This window comes from Perognathus longimembris, unplaced genomic scaffold (genome assembly GCF_023159225.1).
Source record: "Perognathus longimembris pacificus isolate PPM17 unplaced genomic scaffold, ASM2315922v1 HiC_scaffold_5497, whole genome shotgun sequence".
In the NCBI taxonomy this organism is placed as follows: Eukaryota; Metazoa; Chordata; class Mammalia; order Rodentia; family Heteromyidae; genus Perognathus; species Perognathus longimembris.
This window is the reverse complement of record NW_025960930.1, coordinates 20,686-47,673: the sequence shown is the minus strand read 5'-3', so window position 1 is coordinate 47,673 and position 26,988 is coordinate 20,686. Positions and strand designations below refer to the sequence as shown.

The 26,988-nt window shown below is 67.9% G+C and overlaps 1 pseudogene; it reads left to right on the top strand.

The window, feature by feature from the left end:
• On the top strand, positions 1-21,789 carry LOC125345312 (annotated as a pseudogene).
• Positions 21,790-26,988: the final 5,199 nt, after the last annotated feature.

Here is a 26,988-nt window from a genome sequence, read left to right as displayed (position 1 = left end):
ATGAGCATCCTAGGGGCTGCTGAAGGTGGAGGGGCCCAACAGGCCACCTGCGTCCGGCCTGCCGGGGGCCAGCACTGCCCCAGCGTGGGGTGAGCCGCTCCGCGGTCCACCCACCACGTTGGTCTTGGGGTGTGGCCCGGGCGGTTCCAGGCATTGGAGAATGGCTGCCCGCTGCCAGGTGGTGACTATTTGTGCAAGGCTGGCTTGTCCGAAGCCTGAGCTCTGGGGCTGCCGGGGGCCGCCCACGGTTCTGTGGCTTGCGACCGGGGGTGCGCCCCACGATGCCCTGCCTGGTGGGAGGGGCGCTGGGCCAAGGCAGTGTTTGGGTCTCCACCCGGGCGGGGGCCGAGCCCCTAGAGGGGCTGTGTCCAGAACTGGCACTCGCGGGCTGCGCCTGCGTGGGGGAAAGCGGCGGAGCCCTGGGACAGGCCCGTCCGGGATCCACGCGGAAGACTGGCCGCAGTTCCAGGAGACAGGCCGGAGGGGGCGGGGGGTGGCTAGAAAGATGACTGGCAGAAGAAGGCTTCCGGGAGTCCAGCTGTCAGAAAAGACTCACCGGCACAGAAGGCGCTTGGGGCTCGGGCTGGGGGGGGGGGGTGGGGATGGGGTGGCAGGATGGGGTGTGGACGGGAGAGAGGGCTCGAGGGAGTCCTTACTTGGAGGCCCTGACGGCGGTGCCGTCAGGATGCGGGCCCGGGGGCGACCCGTGGTCGGGTCCCCGGTCTGGCCTGTCTCCCAGGCCAGCACCCGCCTACTCCTCCCTGCTGTCTGGTCATGGTCGCCCCAGCCGCAGTCTCCTGAGGCTAGGGTGCCGTCTCCCGCCACCAACCCGCAAGAGGGCTGCTTAGGGGAGGCGCAGACCGGCAGCCAGTCCCCAGGCCTTCCCCGGGGGCGTCCGGAACCTTCCTTGCAGGGCTTTGTGCTGGTCGCTCTAGCGGGGACCCTACTGCTCCCCAGATTGGGGGTTCCCAGCCTCCTCTTTCTCTGGCAACATCCCACCATTGAAGCCCCGTGGTGGCCCCAGCTTCTCCTGGAGGGGAAGAAACAGGCAAGGCCTGTGACCAGGGCTGAGTTTTGAGACAACTGGCCAGACACCAGGAGAATCCCCTCCCCAGCCTGACCGGGCCGCCTCTGAACACAGATCCTGTTCCAGGCTGCTGGCAGCCTTCCAGCCGTGAGCCCTCCTTCCTCTTGCGGCCACAGGCTGAGATTCAGACACTAACCCACCCTCAGGCCACAGGGATCACGGGACTGAGCGGTGTGAGTCTACCTAGGCACTCCACACTGCAGACCGGAGGCTCCGGGGTGGGTCTGCGGCCTCCGGGCGGGGCGGGGAGGGGGGGGTGGCCGGAGGCGGCCCTCCCTGGTCTCATCTCCTCACCGCTGTCTCCCTCCCTCGCCAGGTCGGGCCTCTTTGGACTGCCCCCGCTGGCCCCGCTGCCCCTGGCCGATGAACCACCCCGCCACCGGCCCGCCCTGGCCCGCCGCCCGAGGAGGGGGAAGGAGGAGCGATGCCGGAGGGGACGGGCTCCCCGCCGCCCCCCTGCAAGGCCCCGGTCCCCCAAGGAGGACCCGCCCCTCGGCCCCCGCGCCGCCCCCACCCCCGAGCCGCCGCTGCCCGCCGCGAGCCTGCCCCCCTTCCCGCCCTACTTCGAGGGCGCCCCCTTCCCGCACCCGCTCTGGCTGAGGAACACCTACCGGCAGTGGGTCCCGCAGCCGCCGCCCCCGGGCCCGTGAAGCGGACTCGCCGGCGCCTGTCCCGAACCGGGACCCGGGCCGGCTCATCCTGAGCACCATCCGCCTGCGGCCACGCCAAGTGCTCTGCGAGAAGTGCAAAAGCACCGTGAGCCCGCCGAGGCGGGGCCCGGCGCCCCCGCCGCCCCCAAGGGCCGCCGGAGGCTGGGCAGCGGCCCCGACGGGGAGGCTCCGAAGCCCGGGGAGCCGGAGGACGGCGAGCTCCCCGCGGCGGCCACCCCCAGGAGGAGCAAGCGGGAGAGGCGGGAGGAGGACAGGGCTCCCCCCGGGGAGCGGGTCCCTCGGAGCCCCGTCATCAAGATCTCCTACAGCACGCCCCAGGGCAAGGGCGAAGTGGTCGAGATCCCGTCCCGGGTGCACGGCTCCCTGGAGCCCTTCTGCCCCCGGCAGGCTCCGCCCGACGGCGGCCAGGACGCGGAGCCGCCGCGGGACGCGGAGCCCAGGGGCGGCGGGGACCGGGTGCCCGGCGGGCCCCCGGCCTCCATCCCCAAGCTGAAGCTGACCCGTCCCGTGGCCCCCGGCCCCGACCCGCCGCCATCCCAAGATCCGCCTGAAGCCTCACCGTCTGGGGGATGGCGAGCGCCAGCCCTGTACCGGGCCGAGCTGGTGGAGGCGCTGAACGGCCGCCCCCCGGGCCCCCGCGCCCGCCCGCCCGCCGGCGCCCCCGGAGGGCCCCGACCGCGGGCAGGGGGACCGCGTGTCTTCTGCGAGTTCCGGCGAGGAGGAGGACGCCGCCGGGGGTCCCCGAGGGACGCAGGGACGCGAGGGCCCGGCTCTCCCCCGCCCCGAGGAGCCGCGCGCGGCCGTGACGGCCCCGAAGAGCCCGCGTCGCCCGGCTCCCAGGCGACCGCTCCGGAGACGGGCGACCCCCCTCCGGGGACGCCCGCCCCCGCCGCGCCCCGGGACGCGCGGCCCACCGTGCCCCCGCTCACGGTCAAGCTGCACACGCAGAGCGTCGCCCAGTGCGTCACCGAAGACGGAAGGACGGTGGCCGTGGGGGACGTCGTGTGGGGTAAGGTTCATGGCTTTCCTTGGTGGCCAGCGCGGGTCCTTGACATCAGCTTGGCCGGAAGGAGGACGGAGAGCCTGTTGCAAGAAGCGAAAGTCTCGTGGTTTGGGTCTCCAACTACATCCTTCTTGTCTATCTCAAAACTCTCCCCTTTCTCTGAATTTTTCAAACTGAGATTTAACCGTAAGAAGAAGGGGATGTATCGGAAAGCCATAGCCGAGGCCGCGAGCGCCACTCAGCCCGTGGCCCCAGAAATAAGGGCGCTCTTGACACAGTTTGAAACCTAACTTTGTTCTGTGACCAGGTGAGTGTGTCCCCCGGGGGGCTCCTGAGCGTGCGCCCGCGGCGGGGTCCCGGACGCGCCCCGGCTCGCACGGGCTGGGCCGCGGCCCTCCGCGCCTGGGTGGCCTTGGAAGGCCCAGCCCGGAGGAGGCCGGGCTGTGCCGGGCCGGTCCCCTGAGCCCCCTGATTGACGGAAGAGGCCGGTTACCCGCGGTGTGTTCTCTAGTCCCGTGGAGGAGTTCCTTGGCGCAGTCGGGGGGGGGGGGGGGGGGGGGGGGCTCTGTCTCCATCACTTACTCTGAGGCAGCCTCCTTCCCTTTCCAGCCACCAGCAGCCTCCCGCTGCTAATGCTGCAGGTGCGCACAGCGCATGGGCTGGCAGAAAGGAGGAGGGAGGACAGGGTGCGCCTCCTGACCTCCGGGTCCCCCCCAGCTCTCCTCACCCAGCTCCCCGCCCCCATAGCCCCCTCCCAGCTCCCCGCCCTCCACCCCCCAGCTCCCCGCCCCCCACCCCCCCCAGCTCCCCGCCCCCCACCCCCCCAGCTCCCCGCCCCCTACCCCCCCAGCTCCCCGCCCCCCACCCCCCAAGCTCCCCGCCCCCCACCCCCCAGCTCCCCGCCCTCACCTCCCCAGCTCCCCGCCCCCCACCTCCCCAGCTCCCCGCCCCTCCACCCTCCACCCCCCCCCCCGCCCCTCCACCCCTCCAGCTCCCTGCCCCCACCCCCCAGCTCCCTGCCCTCCACCCCTCCACTCCCCCAGCTCCCGCTCTCCACCCCCCCCAGCCTCCCCGCCCCCCACCCCCAGCTCCCCGCCCCCCCACCTCCCCAGCTCCCCGCCGCCACCCCCGCCCAGCTCCCCGCCCCCCACCCCCCCAGCTCCCCGCCCCCCCCCCCCCAGCCCCCCGCCCCCCCACCCCCCAGCTCCCGCCCCTCACCTCCCCAGCTCCCCGCCCTCACCTCCCCAGCTCCCCGCCCTCACCCCCCCAGCTCCCCGCCCTCACCCCCAGCTCCCCGCCCTCCACCCCCCAGCTCCCCGACCTCCACCCCCCCAGCTCCCCGCCCCCCACCCCCCCCAGCTCCCCGCCCCCCACCCCCCAGCACCCCGACCTCCACCCCCCCAGCTCCCCGCCCCCCACCCCCCCAGCTCCCCGCCCTCCACCCCCCCAGCTCCCCGCCCCCCACCTCCCCAGCTCCCCGCCCTCCACCCCCCAGCTCCCCGCCCCCCACCTCCCCAGCTCCCCACCCCTCCACCCCTCCACCCCCCCGCCCCTCCACCCCTCCACCCCTCCAGCTCCCTGCCCCCACCCCCCAGCTCCCTGCCCTCCACCCCTCCACTCCCCCAGCTCCCGCTCTCCACCCCCCCAGCTCTCTGCCCCCCACCCCCCAGCTCCCCGCCCCCCACCTCCCCCAGCTCCCTGCCCCCACCTCCCCAGCTCCCCGCCCTCCACCCCCAGCTCCCCGCCCCCCACCTCCCCAGCTCCCTGCCCTCCACTCCCCCAGCTCCCTGCCCTCCACCTCCCCCAGCTCCTTATCCTCCATGCCCCCCCCAGCTCCCTGCCAGCTGAGGACTGCTCTCCTCCCCCTCTGGCCCTCTGGAGTGTGATCTAATTCCCCCAGGAGAGCTCTGAAGAGCCAGCAAGCGGGTTGGGGCTCACCTCATGAGGGGGGGTGGGGTGTGGCCTGCGTGCTCAGTGGACCCCCCCTCCCCAGAGGTCAGGCAGGCTCCCATGGAGGTGGGCGCATTGGCCTGTGGGATTTGGGGTACCACTCGGTGGGGTGGGGAGCGCGGCCCTGTGGGGCTATGTCCTAATGGTGTGGACACGGACCCGTTGGTCTGGGGGAGTCACCCAGTGCAGCTGGGAGTGTCACCCCACGGTGCTGCGGAGCACCAACACCAGGGAGCAACAGCCGGAGGCACGCTTGTCACTGGCCCTGTCCGCTCCGGCATGAGGTGTGTCCAGCAGGGTCACGGGAAGACTGGCCCGGTGCCGTCCTTCTCCCCGCTCCCTGGATGGCCTGGGCGGGCCACGGGCCCCTCCCCGGGAGCCAGAGGCCCTCCGTGATTTCTCTCCTGGATTTTCAATCTAACGCTTCCTGTGGGCAGGGAGACTTGGGCGCCTGGAGGGCTCTAGGCCAGGGCAGCTCGTCCGCCTCGCCCGGCCCTCCTGGGTCTTGGTGACCTCAGATGCCAGCGGGCCAGGCCTGCTCAGGTGACCCCTTCCCAGGCCTCCGCAAGGCCGGGGGGGGGGGGGTTGCATGGGGAAGGGGTCTGGGCTGCCCGTCCAGTTTCTCCACTGCTCTGCCGTGAGGGGCCAGGAGGGGAGGCCATGTCGGGGGGGCGGGGGGGCTGAGGCTGCCCCGCTGCACTCCCCCAGGGGCGCTCAGTGTGTGAGGGCAGGGAGATGGGGAGGGCGGGGAGCTGGGGGGGCCGGGAGCTGGGGGAGCTGGGGGGGACGGGAGCTGGGGGAGATGGGGAGGGCAGGGAGCTGGGGGCCACCTCATGGGCGGGGGAGCTGTGAGCAGGCCCCATGGGTGCCAAGTCCACAGGCTCACTGGGGGCTCTTCTTCTCTCCCAGGAGCCCAGGCACAAGCCTCTCCTCCCAGAGCCAGGCCCCTTTCCCCTCACTCCGGGGTCTTTGCAGGAGTCAGTGTCTGGAGTCTCGCTGCTGGGGGCGGGGGGGGGGGAGGTAGAAGGGGTCAGGGTTGGAGTCTTGCTGGTGGGGGTCGGTTAGTGTTTGCTTGTCTTGGGGGGGGGACACCCTGAGGGGACAGGAGGCTTGGAGAGGGAGTGGAGGGGAAAGCCAGGACAGCCTTTGCTTGTCTCGGGCAGGGACGCCCTGTAGGGCAGGGCGGACTGAGGGCTTGAAGAGGGAATGATGGGGAAGTCAGAGGGGCTGTGTCTGCTGGGCCCCACCTGCTTGCCTCTCTCGGCCCCTCCCTTTCCCTGCCCCAGCCCCTCTGCCAGAGGCAGGTCAGGGCCCCGGCCAGCTAGGGGGGAGTGGAGGCTGCGGGCCTCTCTTCCCCCGGGCCCATCCATGGTTGTCGGCCAGGGGTGGAGATCGGCTTAGTCCTCACCCCGCAAGCGAGCGAGTTTCAGCTCTGGTCCTGGTGGCTGTGGCCTGGGGCAGGCAGGCCTCGTGGGTTCAGGGCTGGCCCTGTTTATCCGGAAGCAGAGGAAAAATCTCACCCAACTGGTTTACCTGGCCAAATAAACAGGCTCGTTGTCCTTGGGCCCTGCCTGGACCAGCCTCTGCCCAGAGGCCCCGGCGCTCAGGGCTCTGGGAAACTGGACCCCTTCAACCTAGAGGGCAAAACGGGGCTTGACATTTTCTTTTTGTAGGAACTAAAGGCAGAGCAAAGCCCTCAGCCGGTGCTGGGTGCTCGGTGGTCCCCGTGCTCAGCTCCGCTCAGAGTTGGCCGCGCCCCTGGCTGGGGTTGGCGCAGGGTGGCCGGGCGGCCTCCCGCGCCAGGGTCTGCTCTGCCGCGTCAGCGGCGCGGCCCGGCCCGGCCCCGCGGGCCCGCTCTTGGAGGGGGCCCGGGGGATCCCGCTGGAGGCCCGTATCTCCCCAAGCAGGAGCGGATGGGGTGCTCGTGGCCATCTGTCCACCGGGGCTGGGTACGGAGAGGGAGGAGGGGACAGTGGGGCTGGGCTCACTGGCTGGGACCGCAGCTCTTCAAGAGGTCCGCGCTGCCCCGACCGTCAGTCAGGAGCGCTCCCTCCCAGGACGCGGTGTCCCGGAGATGCCCTCTGCACGCCTGACAGGTGGCCCAGAGGCTCCGCCGAGGGAGGACGGGCATGGACGTCCTGCGGATAGAAGGGCGTGGAGCCCCGCGGAGACGGAGCCGGGCGCCTCGGTCCTCAGCAGGGACAGCCCTCAGGACGGCGCCGCCTGTGTGAGGGGCGTGGGTGCCCCGCTCAGTCCTGACCCGGGTGCAGAAGGCCAGGCCACCCCCAGGTTTTCTCACTGTCCTGGGGTGACCGCAGTGCTTGCCTCGCTGGTGAGCAAGCAGAACTTCCCTCGTGCTCCGCCACTCGCAGGGGTTGGGGATGGCCCCCTGGCAGCCGCCTCTCTCGGGATGGGACCGCGTGTCCTCTCCAGCTCGTCACAGGCGGTTCCCCCCCGCCCCCGGTCTCTGGTGTGATCTCAGAGCTGTCTGTGAGGGGGCTGGGGCCAGGGAGGCTGGGCCATGGGCAGGACCAGCTTCTGGAACCGGGGTGCTCCCTTCTGTGTCCCGGCGACATGCCGAGCTCAGGGCAGCTTCAGGCAGCTCTCCAGGGAGGTGGAGATACCTCCAGGGTCCTGTGTCTCCCAGCAAGGTCCATGCCCAGCCGCAGCCTTGTCCCAGCCGTGGGAGCAGGGGCTCCCAGGAACACAGGCCCCTCGGGGGTCGCTGTGCCCAGGAGGGGCTGTCCTGAGCCCCTGGGGGCTCTGTGCTTTCCCGTCCAGCCCGGTGCCCTGCCTTCCTGCTCTGCCTTGTCTGACCCACCCGCAAGACGTGGACTAGAGGGCTGGGCAGAAAGAGTGTGGTCCCCACACGGATGGACAGGACACATCTGTGAATCGTAGTCCCCAAGTCAGTGATAATCACACCTGGGCTTCGCCACGAAGGAAGGGTCTGGAAGCAGAGCCCCGGCTGGGATCTGAGAATGCTCCTGAGGCCGGAGGCGCCCTGCTGAGATCTCAAGGGAATGCCTCACGAGGTGGGGGGGGGGGCTGCGGAAGGCGCTAGGTGGCTCAGCCTGTGCCTGGGTCAGGCCTGGGTTCGGGCCTCGCCCTGGGAGCCAGGAGCATGGCGCGTTGTGAGCAGGTCCCATGGGTGCCGAGTGCACCGGCTTCAAGGAGGGGCGTCACGGAGGGACTGGCGTGGAGGCTGAGCCAGGGGTGGCGCCAGGCTTTGTGGGCGTCATCTGTGCTCACGGGGGCTGAAGGGAAGCTCCGAGGTCTGGCTGGAGGCCAGCAGCCAGGGGCTGGGGGTGGGCGACCTGGAAGAGGACACCGGAGCCTGTGTGGGGAAGGGCGAGAAGGAAGGGGAACCCCTTGGACGTCCGGTGGGGGGAGCAGCCTGCAGAGCCGCAGAGGCAGGGCGGGCGGGCAGTGGACTCGGGGCGAGGGGAGGGGGGCTCTGCTGGGGCGTCAGAGGTGCAGCCCCCAGCTCCCAGGCTTCTGGGCTGCGGACTTGGGGCAGGGGGGCTCTGCTGGGGCGTCAGAGGTGCAGCCCCCAGCTCCCAGGCTTCTGGGCTGGCACAGATGAAACGGGGCCTTGCCTGCTCCCACCCCACAGGACAGAGGAGGGAGGGGGACTTGGTGGGTGGCAGCCCAGGCCAGCCCTGGGTCAGGCAGAGGCCAGGACTGAGGAGCAAATCTGAGGACTGGCCAAAGAGGCACGGCAGACCTGCCCAAGTGTCCTGGGGCCCTGGGGGCCAATGGGATCTCTGATCTGCTTCCTAGGGGCCCAGACCCCTATTGAGGTCTGAAGAGAAGTTGGTGTTCAATGCAGAGGTCAGTGGGCAGTGCAGAAGGCGGTGGCCAGTGCAGAGGGTGGCAACCAATGCAGAGGGCGGGCGGCAGTGCAGAAGGCGGTGGCCAGTGCAGAGGGTGGCAACCAATGCAGAGGGCAGTGGGCAGTGCAGAGGTCAGAGGGCAGTGCAGAGGGCAGTGGGCAGTGCAGAGGTCAGAGGGCAGTGCAGAGGGCAGTGGGCAGTGCAGAGGTCAGAGGGCAGTGCAGAGGTCAGAGGGCAGTGCAGAGGGCAGTGGGCAGTGCAGAGGTCAGAGGGCGGTACAGAGGGCCGTAGCCAGTGCAGAGGGCGGTGCAGAGGGTGGTGCAGAGGTCAGAGGGCAGTGCAGAGGGCGGTGGCCAGCGCAGAGTGCAGAGGGCGGTGCAGAGTGCGGTGCAGAGGGCGGTGGCCAGTGCAGAGTGCAGAGGGCGGTGGCCAGTGCAGAGGGCGGTGCAGAGGGCGGTGGCCAGTGCAGAGTGTAGAGGGCGGTGCAGAGGGCGGTGGCCAGTGCAGAGGGCAGTGCAGAGGGCGGTACAGAGGGCGGTGGCCAGTGCAGAGTGTAGAGGGCGGTGCAGAGGGCCGTGGCCAGTGCAGAGGGCGGTGCAGAGGGCGTGGCCAGTGCAGGAGGGCGGTGCAGAGGGCGGTGCAGAGGGCGGTGGCCAGTGCAGAGTGCAGAGGGCGGTGCAGAGGGCGGTGGCCAGTGCAGAGTGCAGAGGGCGGTGCAGAGAGTGGTGGCCAGTGTGCTGCCCTGGGCTGCTCAGCCTTCCAAGGTCGCCGGTCCCTGCTGGGCGCTGGGCTACAGGAGCTGGGCGCTCCCCCGGGCGCGCTCTGCCGCAGCGTGGGCTGTGCTCCACTTCACTGAGCCGGCAGAGTCCTTGAAGTCAGCCTTGTCTCTTGTATGAGTTCTTGTGGCCATGGTAATAAACTGCCACAGACCGTGAGCGTCAACATTCAGTTGCCTGTCTCTCAAGCCCAAGCCTGGGATCAAGGCGCGGGTCTGGATCAAGGCGCAGGCCGGGCCCGGCTCCCCCGAGCACGCAGGGGCCTGGGATCAAGGCGCGGGCCGGGCCGGCTCCCCCGAGCACGCAGGGCCTGGGATCAAGGCGCGGGCCGGGCCGGGCTCCCCCGAGCACCGCAGGGGTCTGGGATCAAGGCGCGGGCCCCCGGGCCCGGCTCCCCCTGAGCACGCAGGGGCCTGGGATCAAGGCGCGGGCCGGGCCCGGCCGCCTCTGAAGGCATGGGGGCCTTCTGCCCTCAAACTCTGGCTGGCTTGAGGCGTTGCTGCCTTGTAGCCATTCCCTGGTGCGTGGCCTTTGTGGCCTGGGTCTTAGGCGTCTTCTCTTCCTAATGGTAGGTCTCCATGGCCGCTCTGGGCTCACCTGCATAATCAGCACAGTTTATCTCAAAGTCTTTAATCACCTGGCCTAAAGGGGTCTCAGACGGTGACACTCCCGGGTCCAGGATGAGATGTTTCTGTGGACCCTGCGCCCCCCCCCCATCCGTATGCAGCCGGGCCCCCGTGTGCGGCCGGAGCCTGGAGACCTGTGCTACCCCGGTGTGACGGACGCCGGCCCGGGGCCCGCAGGGCACCTGAGACCAGGGCGGACTTCTTCCCGGTGCGGACGCTACTCCGATTCTGCAGCAGCACCTGCCTTGGGTGGGGGGTGGGACTTGGTTGTGCAGTGATGGAGGAGCCCTTATTCCAGAAGGATCAGTGTTGGCTGGAAGGCATTGGTCCAGCCTGGGAGACAGTTCTGCACAGCCCAACCTTACAGCTCTTTGCACCTTCTGGCTCATCATGCTGATTTCTCCTGGGAGGACAGATATTCATCAGGACCGGGTCAATACTGCCAGTGTGGGTGTGCAATGCTTACTGAGTCGGGAGGAGAGCATGATCTCAGCGCTGACTGCAGGACCCTGGGTGGACGCCGCCCTGTCCTCCAGCAGGACCCTGGGTGGATGCCGCCCTGTCCTCCAGCAGGACCCTGGGTGGACGCCATCCTGTCCCCCTGTCCCCTCCAGCAGGACCCTGGGTGGACGCCGTCCTGTCCTCCAGCAGGACCCTGGTAGACGCCGCCCTCTCCCCTCCAGCAGGACCCTGGTGGACGCCTTCCTGTCCCCTCCAGCAGGACCCTGGGTGGACGCCGCCCTGTCCTCCAGCAGGACCCTGGTGGACGCCGCCCTGTCCCCTCCAGCAGGACCCTGGGTGGACACCGCCCTGTCCTCCAGCAGGACCCTGGGTGCATACCACCCTGTCCCCTCTAGTCTTTGAGCTGAATGGTTCAAACCAGCTCTCTGATTTCCTCCAGCTCTAAATAAAACTGCATGTGTGCTCCGGAGGGCAGGTTGTCAGCTGACTCTGTGCCATTTTCAGGGATCAGGTCTCTGGGAAGGCTGTAATTATTTTGTTCCAGAAGGAAGCCAGGGCCTGTAATTCCAGGCCTGCCGTGGGGTCCCTCCCATCCCCCACTCCCCAAGGCCTGGCCCTGCCTCGCGTGAGCACGGGGGCGGAGGGGGGGGAGGCACCTGCACCCTGCTTGCCTTTCAGGAACTGGACCGGGTGTCACGGAAGGCTCCCCGTGCCCCGCTGTATCCTTCCCTCCCTCCAGGAGAGGGGCCCCTCGTCTCTCAGTTCCACTCCTCCAAACTGCCTGGTCCTGCTTGTCTGGGCTCGGGCCCACAGGCCCCCCCCAGGCTGCCCAGCCATGGGGAGGCCGCTCTGCAGGGGGCATGGCTGGAGGCTGGCACCCCAGCCGCCCGCACTCAGGGTTGCTGCGCCTGGCTGCGGCTCCCTGTCATCTGGCCTCCCTGACTCCGGCAGCGCCTCGCCTTTGTAGGCGGTTTCTGACAGGGTAGAAGGAACGTGTCAGTGTCATCCTAGTGAGCAGGTGTCCCTCTGCTGCTCCGGCTGCTGACCCTGGCTGGCCGGTCAGCCCCGGCTGCCAGTGGTGGCCAGTGGTGTCTCGTAGGGTTTGTCTCCTGCCGCCAGCCTGCGCTCAGCCCTTCCCCCCACCCCTTCCCCACCACCCCCCCCCTTCCCCACCACCCTTCCCACCACCCCTTCCCCACCACCCCTTCCCTCCACCCTTCCCACCACCCCTTCCCACCACCCTTCCCCACCACCCCTTCCCCACCACCCCTTCCCGTCCACCCTTCCCCTCCACGCTTGCCCTCCAGGCCTGCGCTCGGCCCTTCCCCCCACCCCTTCCCCACCACCTCTTCCCCCCACCCCTTCCCCACCACCCCTTCCCCTCCACCTTCCCCACCACCCCTTCCCCACCACCCCTTCCCCTCCACCCTTCCCCTCCACCCTTCCCCTCCACGCTTGCCCTCCAGGCCTGCGCTCGGCCCTTCCCTCCCACCCCTTCCCCACCACCCCTTCCCTCCACGCTTGCCCTCCAGGCCTGCGCTCAGCCCTTCCCCTCCACCCCTTCCCCACCACCCCTTCCCCACCACCCCTTCCCCACACCCCTTCCCCTCCACCCTTCCCCACCACCCTTCCCTCCCCCTTCCCCTCCAGGCCCACCCCTTCCCCTCCCCCTTCCCCTCCAGGCCTGCGCCCACCCCCTTCCCCTCCCCCCTTCCCCTCCAGGCCTGTGCTCACCCCTTCCCCTCCCCCTTCCCCCCCCAGGCCTGCGCTCAGCCCCTTCCCCCCACCCCTTCCCCACCACCCCTTCCCCACCACCCCTTCCCCTCCACCCTTCCCCACCACCCCTTCCCCACAGGCCTGCGCTCAGCCCTTCCCCACCACCCCTTCCCCACCACCCTTCCCCACCACCCTTCCCCACCACCCTTCCCTCCCCCCTTCCCACCACCCCCTTCCCCTCCACCCTTCCCCACCACCCCTTCCCCTCCAGGCCTGCACTCAGCCCTTCCCCCACCCCTTCCCCACCACTCCCTTCCCCACCACCCCTTCCCCACCACCCCTTCCCCTCCAGGCCTGTGCTCACCCCCTTCCCCTCCCCCTTTCCCCCCAGGCCTGCGCTCAGCCCTTCCCCACCACCCCTTCCCCACGACCCCTTCCCCTCCACCCTTCTCCTCCCCCTTCCCTCCCCCCTTCCCCTCCAGGCCCACCCCTTCCCGAGGCCTGGCTCCCCCCCCCACCCCGTGGGGGCCTGTGCACATGGCTGCTCCAGGCCCGTGTGCTGCTGTGTCTTGGCCTTTGCTGTACACAGAACTGGGAGTCGCTGGGTTTCCCTTACAACAAAAGCCTTCACTCTTCGTGACACTCACACAGTTATTAGTTTTACACGTGTGAAGTATTTTTAAGCATTGCTATGTGATCTGTAATATGGTTTTGCTCGAGTAGAACAATGGTCTGAGGGTACCTCGCCCTAGTGCTGCACACGGGGAAGACCACAGCGAGCCGAGGCGGGCAGTGACTCGGGATGCCTCGGTTTCCCTGCCTGCCCCGCCCTTCCGGGGCATATATGTCGCATTTCCACATTCCCACGTTCCTGAGCTTCAACGCCATGGAGACACTTTCGGCAGCCACGTTGTGACGTCACTGCACAAGTTTGGTGGTTTCATTTTGCTTTGTATTTTGAGAGGTTTCTGAGTTTGGCAACAGCAGTGTGTCGTAATTCTGAGCGTGCTTCTGTGACTCCTTGCCTGGTTTCTGTTGGAGTCCCTCTGCCCACCTCCCACAGTTGGCGTTCATCTTGTCCTAGCACAAGCAGGCTCGTGCCCACTGGCCAAGGCCTGGCAGCACCACACCCTCTGCTCGGCCCCCCACGCAGAGCGCGCCCCGTCCTCCTCCCAGGGCAGGGTTGGGGGCCTCTGGGCTGTCCTGGTCCTTTCCTAGTCGGGCTCGCTGGAGGGGTGTGAGCGGCCAGCCTTCTTGGCTGTGGGGAAGATGGGGTCTTGACCGGAAGGGGTTCAGACGGCGGGGTGGGAAGGTGACTGGTTCCTGGGAAGGTCTGCTGTCCTGGCGTCTTGCAGCCTGGAGCCGCTGGGCCTGCTCCGTCGCCCCAGCCCGAGTGAGGGGCTGGCGTCTTGCAGCCTGGAGCCACTGCGCCTGCTCCGTCGCCCCAGCCCGAGTGAGGGGCTGGCGTCTTGCAGCCTGGAGCCGCTGCGCCTGCTCCGTCGCCCCAGCCCGAGTGAGGGGCTGGCTTTTCAGTTCATGGCCTGCTCATAGCCATCTGCCCTGAAAGTGGTTGGCAGCTGACTCCGTGCTGCTTTCCAGAAGGATCCATATTTCACTGTGCCCAGAGAGGAAAAGAGGCTTTGACGCCACTGCTGCAGGGGTGGAGTGGGGTGGGGGGAGCTCTGGGACTACCTCTGTGCCCGGTCTGTTGAGTTTTGCTATTAAGGATGGTCGCTGGGGATACATGAGGACGTTTTCAAGGCCGTGCCGCTGCGGGCTGCAGGGAGACCTGGCATTTTTGTCTCACAGGGCTGCATGACCTTTGCAGCAAAGCTCTGCCTCGATCTGAGCCCCTTTCAGGCCCTAAGATGCTCTGGAGGGGAAGGAGGAGAAGGTTCCTGTCACCCTCTCTGCGGAAGCTGCTTCACTGTTCAGGCAGCCCAGGGCCGCTCGCAAGGGAGGGCTGGAAGGGAAACTCCCGCAAGCAGGTGGGACCCTAGGCTGACCCCTGCCCCTGCCCCTGCCCTGACCCCCTCCTCACCTCCTCTCCAGCCGGGCCAGGCGCCAGCCGGTGGCACCTGAGGGGCGGGTGGTGTGCGTGGGGCTTGGGCTCTGAGAGTCCTAGGGCCCGCTGGACGCGGGATCCCCCGTGGCCGGGGGACAGACCCCTCGCCTGAGCTGTTCGCCTGTGACCTTGCGCAGCACATGCTCCCTGGCCAGGCTGGTGCGTCCTGATTCTCCCCGTCCCCCCCCCCCCCCCCAAGGCCTGGACAGCAGGGTCCTACAGTTCTGTGGGTGTCCTACCTTTTCCATCCGTATGCACGCAGCTCACACTCCTGCACGCATGCACACACACGGGCGCATGCATGTGCATGCACACAATTTAAACCCATCCGTGCCTTGCCCGTGGAGCCTCCGAGGCTGGCTGGGCCCCTCAGGCTGGGGTTCCTGCTGGGAGGGTGGAGAGTGCAGCAGTTGAATGGAATTCCTATGCCGGAGGTTCAGGGACAAGGCCTTGGCAGACGCGTTCAGCTGTGGTGGCGCTGGTTAGGGGGCCCCCGATCCTCTCCCCGTTTTCCTGATGAGGAGGCTGTCTGGACTCAGACACACAGGGAGAAGGATGTGTGGAGACTGAGGCAGACTGGACTGGCGGCTGCCACAAACCATGAGTGCCAGGGCCCCCCCCGAGGCCCCCTGGGGCCCGACGGGGCGCCCAGCCTGCCAACATCAGGCTCCGCACTGTCTGGAGGGAGCTCCCCTCCTGCCCACTCCAGCCTGCAGTCCTCCTGGTGGCTGCCTCAAGACGGCAACGAGGCTTAGACCTGGGCTTGCACCCTCCCCTGGCCTACGAGCTGACGGGGGTGTACCTGCAGGCCCCCCCCCCCGCCTTGCCCTCCCCTGTGACAGCTGTGGCAGTGCCCTGGGAATTGTCACCCTGGCAATGGCCTGTGACAGCACCACAGGGCACGGTGAGACATCTTCACAGAAGCCCGGCCCGAGCCTTGGGCAGCAGATGGAGGGCGAGGCTAAGCAGGGGCGCACGCTGGCTGGCAGCCGAGCCCAGGGCCCCCTCTGGCCCCGTGGCGGGTCCTGCTGGCCAGGGCGTGGCATTCAGAGCACTAAGAAAACTGCTAGGACAGGGCCCACGCGAGCTGCCCACGGCCATGCTGGTCCTAGGGAGGGAGGAAAGGGCGGTGGAGAGGAGAGGATGCCAGGGGGAGGGGAGGGGAAGCTCCCTGAAATGTATTTAAATACAATTCCACTTTTCCCTTCAAAAAAAAAAGAAAAGAAAACTGCCGTGAACCCTGAACCGAGGTCACGGGTGTTTGGCCGTGGGGACGTGTTCCCAGGAGCCCCGAGTGGCCTCTGCTCCGGAGCCCTGTGGGTGGGTGGGTTTGGTGTGTCCTCCTGGCTGGAGTCGGCAGCCTCTGCCCTCCCAGGGAGGAGGGGTGGGCGGGGTGGGTGAGCCGGCGAGGTAACTCCCGGCTGATCGCTGCAGTGGAAGCTCTCCCTGACGTCCCTCGCCCAGCCATACCTCAGCCTCCGTGGATACCTCTCCCACCCAGGCCACGCCCTGGGGAAAGGGCCTGGTAAGACAGTGCCGCGTCCTGCCATGCACAGGGGCCCTGGGCTAAGTTGTTGGAGACCGCGGAGCGCCCCAGACCTCCCTGCCCTCATTACGGGGGCCGCCTGGCCCGCCCTCGGAGCAGGACCGCAGGCTGACGCCTCATTTCTCACTTAGTGGGCGTGCCCGGGGCGGGGCCTGCCCTTGGGGGGCCTCTGTGCTCTCCTGGCCTCTCCTGGGCGGGGAGGGGTAGGAGAGGGTCTTGGCAGCTGTCCTAGGCGGCACCGTCCAGGCATCTGCAGCAGGGAGGCAGCCTGCTGCGTCCAGAATGCCTCTCCCACCGGGGCTGGCCTTGGGCAGCACCGGTGAGCTCAGACACACAGCTGGGCAGCAGTAGAGGGAGTTTCAAGTCAAAGTCCAGGGTGTTTATAGTTTTGCTTGTCTTGTTTTCTTTGCAAACAGAGTGTGTCCTGGGAAATCACGCCAACAAGGGCACTGACCCAGCATCCCCGGAGCAGCGTTTGGCCAGCAGAGCCCCACAGGGTGGACGCGGGCACACCCTCCAGCTTGCTTTCTGGCAGGCCGCTGCAGTGACTGCCCTTCTCACCTCGGGTGGATTGAGTCTGGGGTGCACTTCCCCAGACAGGACAGCCTGTCTGTCTGCTCGCCGCGAGGGTGGTCTGGGCATGCTCCCAGGCAGCCAGGCCTCGGCCTCATGGCGGTGTGAGCCCAGCTCCCAGGCCTTGGCCGCACGGCGGTCGGGGCCCAGCTCCCAGGCCTCGGCCTCATGGTGGTCAGGACCCAGCTCCCAGGCCTTGGCCTCATGGTGGTGTGAGCCTAGCTCCCAGGCCTCGGCCTCATGGTGGTCAGGACCCAGCTCCCAGGCCTTGGCCTCATGGTGGTGTGAGCCTAGCTCCCAGGCCTCGGCCTCATGGTGTCGAGGCCCAGCTCCCAGGCCTTGGCCTCATGGCGGTGTGGGCCCAGCTCCCAGGCCTTGGCCTCATGGTGGTGGTCAGGGCCCAGCTCCCAGGCCTTGGCCTCATGGTGGTGGTCAGGGCCCAGCTCCCAGGCCTCGGCCTCATGGCGGTGTGAGCCCAGCTCCCAGGCCTCGGCCCTCATGGTGGTGGTCAGGACCCAGCTCCCAGGCCTCGGCCTCATGGTCGTGGTCAGGCCCAGCTCCCAGGCCTCGGCCTCATGGTGGTGGTCAGGGGCCCAGCTCCCAGGCCTCGGCCTCATGGCGGTGTGAGCCCAGCTCCCAGGCCTCGGCCTCATGGTGGTGGTCAGGACCCAGCTCCCAGGCCTTGGCCTCATGGTGGTGTGAGCCCAGCTCCCAGGCCTCGGCCTCATGGTCGTGGTCGAGGCCCAGCTCCCAGGCCTTGGCCTCATGGTGGTGTGAGCCTAGCTCCCAGGCCTCGGCCTCATGTGGTCAGGACCCAGCTCCCAGGCCTTGGCCTCATGGTGGTGGTCAGGACCCAGCTCCCAGGCCTCGGCCTCATGGTGGTGGTCGAGGCCCAGCTCCCAGGACTTGGCCTCATGGTGGTCGAGGCCCAGCTCCCAGGACTTGGCCTCATGGTGGTCTGGGCACGCTCCCAAGCAGCCAGGCCTTGGCCTCATGGTCGTGGTCGAGGCCCAGCTCCCAGCCTTGGCATCATGGTGGTCAGGACCCAGCTCCCAGGCCTTGGCCTCATGGTCGTGGTCGAGGCCCAGCTCCCAGGCCTTGGCCTCATGGTCGTGGTCGAGGCCCAGCTCCCAGGCCTCGGCCTCATGGTGGTCAGGGCCCAGCTCCCAGGCCTCGGCCTCATGGTGGTCGAGGCCCAGCTCCCAGGCCTTGGCCTCATGGCGGTGTGGGCCCAGCTCCCAGGCCTCGGCCTCATGGTGGTGGTCAGGGCCCAGCTCCCAGGCCTCGGCCTCATGGTGGTGGTTGAGGCCCAGCTCCCAGGCCTTGGCCTCATGGTGGTGGTCAGGGCCCAGCTCCCAGGCCTCGGCCTCATGGCGGTGTGAGCCCAGCTCCCAGGCCTCGGCCTCATGGTGGTGGTCAGGACCCAGCTCCCAGGCCTCGGCCTCATGGTCGTGGTCAGGGCCCAGCTCCCAGGCCTCGGCCTCATGGTGGTGGTCAGGCCCAGCTCCCAGGCCTCGGCCTCATGGCGGTGTGAGCCCAGCTCCCAGGCCTCGGCCTCATGGTGGTGGTCAGGACCCAGCTCCCAGGCCTTGGCCTCATGGTGGTGGTCAGGACCCAGCTCCCAGGCCTCGGCCTCATGGCGGTGTGAGCCCAGCTCCCAGGCCTCGGCCTCATGGTCGTGGTCGAGGCCCAGCTCCCAGGCCTTGGCCTCATGGTGGTGGTCAGGACCCAGCTCCCAGGCCTCGGCCTCATGGTCGTGGTCGAGGCCCAGCTCCCAGGCCTCGGCCTCATGGTGGTGGTCGAGGCCCAGCTCCCAGGACTTGGCCCTCATGGTGGTCTGGCACGCTCCCAAGCAGCCAGGCCTTGGCCTCATGGTCGTGGTCGAGGCCCAGCTCCCAGGCCTTGGCATCATGGTGGTCAGGACCCAGCTCCCAGGCCTTGGCCTCATGGTCGTGGTCGAGGCCCAGCTCCCAGGCCTCGGCCTCATGGTGGTCGAGGCCCAGCTCCCAGGCCTTGGCCTCATGGTGGTCGAGGCCCAGCTCCCAGGCCTTGGCCTCATGGTCGTGGTCGAGGCCCAGCTCCCAGGCCTCGGCCTCATGGTGGTGGTCGAGGCCCAGCTCCCAGGCCTTGGCCTCATGGTGGTGGTTGAGGCCCAGCTCCCAGGCCTCGGCCTCATGGTCGTGGTCAGGGCCCAGCTCCCAGGCCTTGGCCTCATGGTCGTGGTCAGGGCCCAGCTCCCAGGCCTCGGCCTCATGGTGGTGGTCAGGACCCAGCTCCCAGGCCTCGGCCTCATGGTCGTGGTCAGGGCCCAGCTCCCAGGCCTTGGCCTCTTGGTGGTGGTCAGGGCCCAGCTCCCAGGCCTTGGCCTCATGGTGGTGTGAGCCTAGCTCCCAGGCCTCGGCCTCATGGTGGTGGTCAGGGCCCAGCTCCCAGGCCTTGGCCCTCATGGTGGTGTGAGCCTAGCTCCCAGGCCTCGGCCTCATGGTGGTCAGGACCCAGCTCCCAGGCCTTGGCCTCATGGTGGTGGTCAGGACCCAGCTCCCAGGCCTTGGCCTCATGGTCGTGGTCGAGGCCCAGCTCCCAGGCCTCGGCCTCATGGTGGTGGTCGAGGCCCAGCTCCCAGGCCTTGGCCTCATGGTGGTGGTCAGGACCCAGCTCCCAGGCCTTGGCCTCATGGTCGTGGTCGAGGCCCAGCTCCCAGGCCTCGGCCTCATGGCGGGCCTCGTGCGGTGTTTGATGAGGGTCTAGCTTACAGCCCACTGGGTCTGTAGTATGGGTCACTCTGGAGACATGAGCAGGGATGTCCGTTTTGCTCCCCGGCGCCCTGGGCACTCTCCCTGAGGCGGGGCCCATCCTCATGGGAGGCCTGGGATGGGCCTGGAGCATGGTCTGCGTGCCGGAACGCCAGACTATTGTGTGCAACCCAGACACCATCTCACCCCCGACACCTAAGTGTCACCAAACAGCGGGTAGCCCTGGTTTGCATCTGTTTGTTTTTTAATTAGATTTTATTGACGAGGTGTGCAAAGGGGGTACAGTTACGTAATAAGGCAGTGAGTACATTTCTTGTGATATCTTACACCCTCATTTTTCTTTCCCTTCCTTAGATCAGGTAGGCATTTATACAATATCTAGTGTACCAAAGTCATATACAGTAACCACGTGTTCTCTGTTTTTTTGTTGTTGTTTGTTGGTCGTGAGGCTTGAACTCTGGCCTGGGCGCTGTCCCTGAACTCTTCAGTGCAAGGCTAGTGCTCTACCACTTGAGCCACAGGGCCACTTCCAGTCCTTCTGGTGTGTAATTGGAGATGAGAGTCTCATGGCCTTTCCTGACTGGGCTGGCTTTGAACCACAATCCTTGGATCTGAGCCTCCTGAGTAGCTAGGATGACAGGTGTGAGCCACCGGTGCCTGGCTGCATCTGTTTTCTGTGACACCTGGCAGCCCTCTTCTGGGTTGAGGTTTTGTCCTGAGCAGATCCTGGCTGGCTCAGGCACTTCCTGCCCACCCCCTGGCTGGCTCAGGCGCTTCCTGCCCGCCTCCTGGCTGGTTCAGGCACTTCCTGCCCACCCCCTGGCTGGCTGGGGCGCTTCCAGCCCCCCCTCCCCCGGTACTCTAGGTCACGAGTACCCTGTGGTCTTCCTGATGCCTCTGCTCCAGCCTCTGGAAGATCTACAGGCACCGTCCACCCCCAGCTTGGGTGCCCAGCGGCCAGTGAGGCCTTGTGTTAGAAGGTCCACCCACTGGAGGGGGGTACTGGGATGGTGTCCACCCCCCCCCCCACTGCATCCTGTGAGCTGTGAGTGGAAAGGCCTGGTCAGGACGGGGTACCGAGTCCCACCTGCCAGGGTGGGGAGCCTGGTGGCAGGCCGTGTGGGAAAGCATGGCGGGCTCTCTTTAAGCCTGCCTTTCTAGGAATCCTCCGGGTGGGGGTGGAAGGCCCCGACGGTCACAGAAAGCTGTCCTAGCACAGGTTCTTTTCATCTCTTACCGTGTCCGTGTTTTCAAGCCCACTGGTACTGCAAACTGCCCTGCGGGACAAAGAGCTGCCTCCGGATTCCTGGTTCTTTGGGTCTGGACGCTACGTGCAGACTTCTTCCCGAGGAAGCTGGGGTTCGCATCCGGGCCAGCGTCACGGAGAAGCCTAACGTGGCTGAGGGGCATCCAGTGTCTAGCTGCAGGCCCGCCGTGCGGACGGCGACACGCCTGCTTGGGTCCACCCGCGTGTTCTCTGCCGTGGGTCTCTTCTGTCTCACCAGCTTTGCCACACCATCGCTGGCCTATCCCAGCACGCGGAAGTCCAGCGCCTTCAGCCCCGGGGGCATTCTTTAGTGTAATGTGCGGACAAGCGTCTCTAAAACAGGCTGAGCGGCGCTCGCTTGCTCCTTCTCACTGCCTTCCGTGCTCTCGGGGCAGCGACCTGCCAGGCTAGCGCAGCCAGGGCGAGGCCCGCGCGCGCACGTGGGCTGGCGGTCGCTCTCCCTCCTCCCCCCCCGCCCCTCCCTCTCTCCCTCCCCTTCCTCTCCCTCCTCCTCTCTTCTCTCTTTTCCCCTCCCCGTCCCCCTCCCCCTTTCTCTCCCCTCTGTCCCTTTTCCTCTCCCTTCTTCTCTCCCACTTCTGTCTCCTCCTTCTCCTCCCCCTCCCTCCCCCCTCTCCCCTCCCTCCCTCCCTCCCTCCCTCTTCCTTACCCCGCTGCTTTCAGCTGACCTTGCAGCTCGAGTCTGTCCGCCGTCTGAGGATCCCCCTCAGACGTGTCCAGCACCCGGCCCAAGGGTGGGGGGACTCAGGAGAGCGCTGTCATGGGATCTGGGGGGGCAGGAGCCCTTGGAGGTCCCTGGTGAGCCGCAGACCTCAAAGGAGAGATCTCGAGCAACTGGAATGAACTCTGCCCTGGTGCTGGCAGCCCCTAGGGACTTGTCCTCGGCCACTCACCCCCGAGGTAACCTCTGTCCTCTTGTTTTCTCCAAGGTCACCGGCGATGAGGGTGCCGCGGTTATCCTGAACTTCTGGCTTCCGTCTGAGGGCCCCACATGCCTTCTGGCGGGCTGCGTGCAGAAACAGGTGTGTGCTGAGAGCGGCCGGCCTGGACACGGCGTCCATCCCCGAGCCTCCAGCTGCGGTGTCTCGGGCCAGGCGCGGGCCCCGAGGTCCACGACAGGCTTGCTGCTTCTTGTGCTGGACTGGCAGCTTCCAGGCTAGACCATCCCCATGATGCACGGGCCGGCGTCCTGGGCAGGGTCTCCGCTGCTCTGCCCTAGCCACGGGCAGCGCCCTGGGCAGGGTCTCGGCAGTTTCCGGCCACGGGCAGCGTCCTGGGCAGGGTCCTCGGCAGTTTCCGGCCACGGGCAGCGTCCTGGGCAGGGTCTCCGCTGCTCTGCCCTAGCCACGGGCCAGCGTCCTGGGCAGGGTCTCAGCTGCTCTGCTCAAGCTGCCCCACCGGCTTGAGAAACCAAATTGCACGCGTGGGTTTTCTTTCCCAGCCTTGGGCATGAGGTCTCTGTGCACTCCAGAGTGGGGACCTGCCTGGGTCACCCACGCTCCTCCCAGACCGTGGTCCCCGGGCACTGCACGGGGCCCGCCAGGCCCCCTGGGAGATGCTGCTACACATTGCCAGTACTGTGAGGAGGAGGAGGGGGGCGGGGTGGGCGTGCGGACAGCCCCGCCCAGGCTGGGAGCAGATCCTCCCTGCCCTGGAGTCCTTCCTCTCTCCTCTGTCGTTTTAAAGACCAAAAAGAAAAAGAAAGAAGGAAAAGTGGTCTTCTGTTCTTTCTTTAACTATGGAGAGGAAGGCTGTGCTGAGGGTCTTCTCTGAGGAGGGGGCCCCTCGCGCTTCCTGGTGGGCACCCTTCCCACTGGCTCAGGCCTCCCCCTGGGCTTCCTAGTCGACACCTGAGCACCCTGGGCAGGGCAGCACCCGGCTGGTGGGACCATCCACCGATCAACCGCTAGGAGCTCCGGAAGACTCCGGCTCCTGTTCGCTCAGAGCCCAGAGACAATGGTGGCAGCTCTGTTAGTTCCTGGTTCTGCTGGAACGTTCTGGGTTTCACGGAAGGACTCTGAGGATGCCGGGTGGCGAGGGGCGGCCGTGCCTCCGGGGTCCTCTGCAGAGCCTGGACACGGAGCACGGGCTCTGCCTGGCTGGGTGATTGCCCAAGCGTCACGTGGTCAGCTGCTGCAGGCGGGGAAGGGCATGGTTTTCAGGTGTGTCAGAGCAGAGTGCTCTTCCCAAGCAAAACAGGATGACCACATCCTCCCCTCCCCCGCAGAGGCCATGGTGGGACTGCATGAATCCCCAGAGGGGACCTCCACTGCCCACTGGGCCCAGCTGAGGGGATACGGGACACTGAGGGGGGCCGGGGGCCACTGAGGGGCAGGGAGGGTTGAGGGACAGGTGCACTGGTGGCCACTTCTCCCTGGGCTTGTCCCGAGGGCCTGCAGGAGGTGGCAGCTCTCCTCTCTGGAGAAGCACAGGCCCAGGGAGCTGGAACCCTGCCACTACAGGCCCTTGGTTGGTCGTGTTGCAGTCCCTCGGTTGTCACTCTGGGCGGTCCTGAATCTTTACCCTTCCTAAGAGGCCCTAAGCCAGGGCTGGGGATGTGCCTAGTGGTACAGCGCTTGCCTCGTATACATGAAGCCCTGGGTTCGATTCCCAGCACCACATATATAGAAAAATGGCCAGAAGTGGCGCTGTGGCTCAAGTGCTCTGCTAGCCTTGAGCAAAAAAGGAGCCAGGGACAGTGCTCAGGCCCAGGACTGACAAAAAAAAATAAAGAGAAGGCCTAAGCCAGGGAAGCGCTCCTGCTCCTGGGGGCTGGGGCGTCGGCATCTTCCCGGAGGGGAGGCCCCTACTGGGCAGAGGCTGGACTGGGGCTCTCATCTTCCTCAGAAGCAAACAGCCTGCTGTCTGCACCCCCCGGCGCTGGTCTCTGAGATGCAGTATGCATCCAGGTGGGCCGGGCAGGGTCCTGGCCCGTCCAGGCCCTGGGGTGGAGGACGGGTGCCCCCCCCCCCCGCTGAGGATCCACGGAACGCGGCGGGTGAGCGCTGGGCCCCGGGGTCCCCAGCACGGGACGCGTGCCAGCGACGGTCCACGCGTGAGCGCGCGGGGCCTGCGCAGGGAGGCTCCGGCCTCTCGGTGAGGGGAGGACATGCTTCCGGGAGCCCCCGGCTCCAGGTGGAAGGCCCGGCTCCGAGGGCCACGGGGCTGCCCCCGGCGCCCTCTGCCTTCACCAGCCAGGGGTCTCAGTGTCCTCTTCGAAGCCGATTGCAGTTTCTAGAAGTGTGGCTTCTGGGTGCAGAGTCGCTTCGCCCCTGTCCTCTGAACCACCCCAGGCTCTGCAGGGAGGGGCACTGCCTGACCCCCTCACCTCGGATGGGGTGCCGGCGGTAGGGAAAGGGTCTCAGGGCAGAGGGCGGAGCAGAAACCGAGGCTCCATGAAGCCCAGTCACATGGCTCCCGGAAGCCTGTCGCAACAGCAAAGCAGGCGACACCTGCTTGTCCGTCGTCATGCTCTTACCTTTATGTCCGTGAAGTGCCCTTCACGTCCCTAGTGGCACTAAGCAGAAGAACTAGGGTGACTACAGGTCCTCGGGGGCCCAACATGTTCCCTCCAGTGTAGTCCCCTGTGAGCCTCAAGTCACCTGACCCTGCTGGGGCCCCTCCCACCTGGCCCAGGCCCCCTGTGAGCCTCAAGTCACCTGACCCTGCTGGGGCCCCTCCCACCTGGCCCAGGCCCCCTGTGAGCCTCAAGTCACCTGACCCTGCTGGGGCCCCTCCCACCTGGCCCAGGACCCCCTGGCCCAGGCCCCCTGTGAGCCTCAAGTCACCTGACCCTGCTGGGGGCCCTCCCACCTGGCCCAGGCCCCCTGTGAGCCTCAAGTCACCTGACCCTGCTGGGGCCCCTCCCACCTGGCCCAGGACCCCCTGGCCCAGGCCCCCTGTGAGCCTCAAGTCACCTGACCCTGCTGGGGGCCCTCCCACCTGGCCCAGGCCCCCTGTGAACCTCAAGTCACCTGACCCTGCTGGGGCCCCTCCAACTGGCCCAGGCCCCCTGTGAGCCTCAAGTCACCTGACCCTGCTGGGGCCCCTCCCACCTGGCCCAGGCCCCCTGTGAGCCTCAAGTCACCTGACCCTGCTGGGGGCCCTCCCACCTGGCCCCTCCCACCTGGCCCAGGACCCCTGTGAGCCTCAAGTCACCTGACCCTGCTGGGGGCCCTCCCAACTGGCCCCTCCCACCTGGCCCAGGACCCCTGTGAGCCTCAAGTCACCTGATCCTGCTGGGGCCCCTCCCACCTGGCCCAGGACCCCCTGGCCCAGGCCCCCTGTGAGCCTCAAGTCACCTGACCCTGCTGGGGCCCCTCCCACCTGGCCCAGGCCCCCTGTGAGCCTCAAGTCACCTGATCCTGCTGGGGCCCCTCCCACCTGGCCCAGGACCCCTTGCTTTCCCATATCTGCTCAGCACCTTCCGTAGGTTCCTGCTGGCACCCAGGCCCAGGACATGGACCCTGGGCTGCCTTTTGCTCATGTTCTCAGATGGTCAGGACAGTCTCCTGGATGGCAACTCAGAGCCATAGGTATAGGAGGGAGCAAGGAAGCAGCCAAGTACCAGGGTAGATCCTTCAGCTGGGCAGTGTGACCCGGCCCCGCCCCTCCCCCAGGGTCCTTCAGCTGGGCGGTGTGACCCGGCCCCGCCCCTCCCCAGGGTCCTTCAGCTGGGCGGTGTGACCCGGCCCCGCCCCTCCCCAGGGTCCTTCAGCTGGGCGGTGTGACCCGGCCCCGCCCCTCCCCAGGGTCCTTCAGCTGGGCGGTGTGACCCAGTCCTTCCCCCAGGGTCCTTCAGCTGGGCAGTGTGACCCAGTCCTTCCCCTAGGGTCCTTCAGCTGGGCAGTGTGACCCGGCCCCGCCCCTCCCCCAGGGTCCTTCAGCTGGGCAGTGTGACCCGGCCACGCCCCTCCCCCAGGGTCCTTCAGCTGGGCGGTGTGACCCGGCCCCGCCCCTCCCCCAGGGTCCTTCAGCTGGGCAGTGTGACCCGGCCACGCCCCTCCCCCAGGGTCCTTCAGCTGGGCGGTGTGACCCTGCCCTGCCCCTCCCCAGGGTCCTTCAGCTGGGCGGTGTGACCCAGCCACGCCCCTCCCCCAGGGTCCTTCAGCTGGGCAGTGTGACCCGGCCCCGCCCCTCCCCAGGGTCCTTCAGCTGGGCGGTGTGACCGGCCCCGCCCCTCCCCCAGGGTCCTTCAGCTGGGCAGTGTGACCCAGTCCTCCCCCAGGGTCCTTCAGCTGGGCAGTGTGACCCCGCCCCTCCCCCAGGGTCCTTCAGCTGGGCAGTGTGACCGGCCCCGCCCCTCCCCAGGGTCCTTCAGCTGGGCAGTGTGACCCAGTCCTCCCCCAGGGTCCTTCAGCTGGGCAGTGTGACCCCGCCCCTCCCCCAGGGTCCTTCAGCTGGGCAGTGTGACCCAGCCCCTCCCCTCCCCAGGGTCCTTCAGCTGGGCAGTGTGACCCAGCCCCTCCCCTCCCCAGGGTCCTTCAGCTGGGCAGTGTGACCGGCCCCGCCCCTCCCCAGGGTCCTTCAGCTGGGCGGTGTGACCGGCCCCGCCCCTCCCCAGGGTCCTTCAGCTGGGCGGTGTGACCGGCCCCGCCCCTCCCCAGGGTCCTTCAGCTGGGCAGTGTGACCCAGTCCTCCCCCAGGGTCCTTCAGCTGGGCGGTGTGACCGGCCCCGCCCCTCCCCCAGGGTCCTTCAGCTGGGCAGTGTGACCCAGTCCTCCCCCAGGGTCCTTCAGCTGGGCAGTGTGACCCCGCCCCTCCCCAGGGTCCTTCAGCTGGGCAGTGTGACCCGGCCCCGCCCCTCCCCCAGGGTCCTTCAGCTGGGCAGTGTGACCCAGTCCTCCCCCAGGGTCCTTCAGCTGGGCAGTGTGACCCGGCCCCACCCCTCCCCCAGGGTCCTTCAGCTGGGCGGTGTGACCCGGCCACACCCCTCCCCAGGATCCGTCAGCTGGGCAGTGTGACCCAGTCCTTCCCCCAGGGTCCTTCAGCTGGGCGGTGTGACCCGGCCATGCCCCTCCCCAGGATCCGTCAGCTGGGCAGTGTGACCCAGTCCTTCTCCCAGGGTCCTTCAGCTGGGCGGTGTGACCCGGCCCCGCCCCTCCCCCAGGGTCCTTCAGCTGGGCAGTGTGACCCGGCCCCGCCCCTCCCCAGGGTCCTTCAGCTGGGCAGTGTGACCCTGCCCTGCCCCTCCCCAGGGTCCTTCAGCTGGGCGGTGTGACCCGGCCCCGCCCCTCCCCAGGATCCGTCAGCTGGGCAGTGTGACCCAGTCCTTCCCCCAGGGTCCTTCAGGTGGGCAGTGTGACCGGCCCCGCCCCTCCCCAGGATCCGTCAGCTGGGCAGTGTGACCCAGTCCTCCCCCCAGGGTCCTTCAGCTGGGCAGTGTGACCCAGTCCTTCCCCCAGGGTCCTTCAGCTGGGCGGTGTGACCCAGCCCCTCCCCTCCCCAGGGTCCTTCAGCTGGGCAGTGTGACCCTGCCCTGCCCCTCCCCAGGGTCCTTCAGCTGGGCAGTGTGACCCGGCCCCGCCCCTCCCCCAGGGTCCTTCAGCTGGGCAGTGTGACCCAGTCCTCCCCCAGGGTCCTTCAGCTGGGCAGTGTGACCCGGCCCTGCCCCTCCCCCAGGGTCCTTCAGCTGGGCGG